Source organism: Nicotiana attenuata, chromosome 6, assembly GCF_001879085.1.
Source record: "Nicotiana attenuata strain UT chromosome 6, NIATTr2, whole genome shotgun sequence".
NCBI classification, from domain to species: Eukaryota; Viridiplantae; Streptophyta; class Magnoliopsida; order Solanales; family Solanaceae; genus Nicotiana; species Nicotiana attenuata.
The window spans coordinates 21,997,273-22,001,351 of NC_031994.1; positions in this window are offsets into that span (position 1 = coordinate 21,997,273).

The following is a 4,079-nucleotide window of genomic DNA, read 5'->3' on the forward strand; positions in this document are numbered from 1 at the left end:
CAGGGCTAGCATTGGGCATCAAACGGGCATCGGAGGCTTGACGTGTGGGACAATTATGCCCTGTGGGCTACCGAAATGGTGGATAAAGACCTCCGTGCCGATTGGATACTTGAANGTGCTCCAAGTAGATAGTCAACATAGAAAGAGAAAGTTCAAAGTCCAACGTCCTCTTTTCTTGGCCATCATAAATACCTAACAGAAATATTACTAAGCATACACAGATCAGGTTTTCTTCCTGAATGACTCCACAGTTCCGCCCATATACTAACAACGATGTATAACGATATCCATTTCAAACTGTTTTTGATAGTAGTTACTACTCCCACTCCAAATAGTTGCAAGTTCATACAGAACAATCATACATTAATCTGTTCCAATGCACAACTATGATGAACAAAAGATAATTATCAATTCAATTGGGCATTCTATATAGAACTCAACTCATAAGCAAAACCAAGACGCTTGAAAGGAGTTCAACTTTTCCTGCAACATTACCTTTATCATTTCACCTCTCAATCTGATAATTCACAATATAGTCATTTAACACTATTGGAGGGTGAGTATATTGGGGCTACTGAGAACCAAGTGGTATAGCTTATATCCTGTGCTCCAATCAAATGGCATGGAAGATATAATTATGCTAAATTACCTCAAAAGAATGTCCTCATGTGTAAAGTTGGCATATGTCAGATGCAATTTTGTCTTGTCCTTATGGTTTTGAAGAATATACCTCTAGAAACCTGGACAACAACAAAAATGAATTATGACCTATATCATACTCAAATCTTCTGCTCTAACATATTATAACAAATTTCTCTATCACTTGTTTATAACACAAGTGAAAGAAAATAAATTAATCCCTAAAACTTAGAGAGAAACCATATTTCACCCAATCAATTCAAATTCAACAAGAAATTAAGAAATGCCGGAGTTCCCGTTTATATAATTCTTAGATATGGAAGCAGAAAAAATCAATACGTTGAGGAAAAAATGGCATGTTTTTCTATTTTTTCCTATTGCAAAATTAAAAGAAGTCATTCTGGGCTATGTAGATACATTAATTGGATAAAAACTCACCCAATTTGTACAGTTTCAAAATGGATATGAAGCTGCCAAACCAAGCCAAAACAAATAAAGTATTTCCATCTGTCATCCATAAGTTTCACACGATTGGAAAAATAACTAAAGGCGAGATGAAAAAACTATAAAAACGATGGAGAAATTATTTATAAAAGGAAGTACCAATGTCACAACAATATGTTACCAATCGCTTACCTTGCTTGAGCATGTTTATGCTGTTCTGCACTCTTCACTCCAATAAAAAACTAATTTTAGCAGATGTAATATAGGATCAGCTAGCAAAAAAGTAGTACAACTGTAAAAGAGTCAAAGAATACTTTTAGAAGCATGAAAATTATACTAAATAAATTAACCATAACTCGAGAAGGAATAAAAAGAACTACGACATCTCCAGAGGAAGGATAAATGTTATTGTTTTGGTGCCATTATCCTAAATTATAAAGGTAGCAAACAGAATCAAATGAGAACCTTAATGAAAGGAAATAAGAATTAAACAATATAAAATATGGATAGACATGACATCTTATGTACATAGAATTGAAACATTAAAAACTAAGTGTTAGGTATAGAGATTAGCATTTAAAACTTGGTGTATCTCATTCGTATTTACTTAAATGTTCTTGCTTTTATCCTTCTTTCTCTTCTTTCCGTTCTTATGTGTCTGCTCTTACAGCTCTCATCCTTAGCTTCAAATAAAGAACTTATAAATATAATAAACTCTATAAAACTGAAAGATATTAATTAATGGCCTACCAAAGCAACAATCGCTAATACCAGTTCCTTTGGCAGAAGAATCTAGTGCAAGAATGACATCTTCTATTGGAAAAATCAATATTTTTAGCTGTGTGCATGACTAACACTTCTAGCTTCGAGCGAGCGACTATTAGTGTTGTGTAAAACTTCTTCTGAAGGCATCAGTGAACGAAGTAGAAGGATCAGAGTTATCTACAACAAACGAAACAAGATAATATAGAATGAAACAACATACAATAATTATATGTGACATTCATATACGAACAACTGAACAACATCAGACTTACATATTTTTCAGCATAGTTATCAAGATTCGGATTGGTCTGTGCACCATCACCACACGCAAAATTATCTGATATTTTCTGCTCAAAATATTCATCTAAGTTTGTGAAATCATTGCCTCCTAAATGAGCACATGAACACCAACTGGACATCTCGGATTCTTCCAAGACAATGCAAGTTAAGGTTTACTCTATACTGCCAAAAATGGTGATCATGCCTAAGGATAGCCATATAGTAAGATGAGATAAAGATTAACGAGGTCATCTAATCAGAAAACTTGAAGAAGATATTAAATAATCCTTATTTACAGCCAACTGGGGTAAGTTTATCCCACTTCAGAAATAATATACAAAAATCTCTCCTTATTTCTACGACATTCAAGATGTTGGCATTGTCACTGATGAAGCAACACTCCTAGAGGTAGAACCTCACTGACCTAAGGGATTTGATCAACAATTATCTTTGTAGTTGGTCACTATGTGTCTTTTTACGTCTAAAATACCATGTCTGTTAGTTATCTGAGTCAATATTTTAAGTAGGACTAAACGAAATCATGCAAAGCAAATCTTCATGAAACACTAATGTCCCAAGAAACATCTAGCATAAGAGAAAAGCAAAAACAAAGATACCAAACGACATAATAATCCATGCACATTTTGTAGTCCATAGCATATAGCTTTTTTTCAAACTGATCGAAGATGAACTTCTTTAGCATTACACCATCTAACTTTTCAACTCGGATGAACATCAGCTACATACCTATAAAAGACTGAGATCTAAAACGAACAAAAAGTACAATAAATAAACTCACCACTTCATTTGTCAGGAAACCAAAAATTAGTACATAATTTTTCCAATAAAGATGATAACACAAATGAATTGAAAAGCTTCATGGGGTCAAGAACAGAACATTTTGCAGGAAAGCAGCACTTCAATTGACATAAGGGAGCATTGTACCTCAGTGGTACCGTTATCAACTACTTAAATATTGTGCAAGAAATGAATTGTAAAGGAAGAGTATATAAAATACCTTTTGTATCATCAAATAAACATTGATTCAATCATACAGGTGCTCTGCTTCATCTCGTGAAATTCAGACATCGTAAAATCCAGACATAGCCAAGTTTTAACAATTACCCACATCCAATTCAAAATCATACCCATGGCAGCTTTCCAGAGGTTTATACTAAAAAAATTGACACCAACTATTAAAAAAAAGGACATGCATGTGCAAAATAAATTTAAAAACCCCTTAATTAACAAAGAGGTCGGCAGTTGCACAATCAAAAATATACCTTCTCATAAAGATAAACCTGCATTCAGTTCAAAATCGATATAGCAACAATCTTTGAAGTCCCCACTACTACTAAAATATGAAATAATCAAACATACACAAAGCATCGCTAAGTTAAACCCACCTGAAAATAACCCATCAAGGTTCTCACGGAAGAGCTAACAGTGACTCTTCCAAGCACCAGCTGAAATAAGTTGCCTACTTTTTGAAAAAGAGATATTGAGAGAAGCAGAAGTGGAGCCAAAAAATAATAGTTATAATAAGTATATGCAAGTGCAAAATTTGTTAAGAAAAGAGCCAAAGGCTGAAAAATTCTACAGACTAACGAAAATCCCAAAGTAAGAATGCTTACCAGTTATTATTTATAAATAAGTGCTGGCACGCCAGAGATAAACTGATACCATATGAAAATGGATCAGCTATGGAAAATATTACTTTATATTTCCAAAAGTGTACATGGGAGTTGGGTTGGTTATTTATTAGTTTTTTACATTTCAATCCGATAAGTAAATATTTTATTTCTCCTATGTTTCTTTTATTTCACTTTGACCCCTAGGTCTTACTTCCCCTATTTGTATCGAACTTGCCATCTTGACAGGCTATCAATGAAAGCTGTTATTTCCTTTTTCTTAGCTTAGCTTAGTTTTTTAGCTTTAGTTTCTTCTTAAAT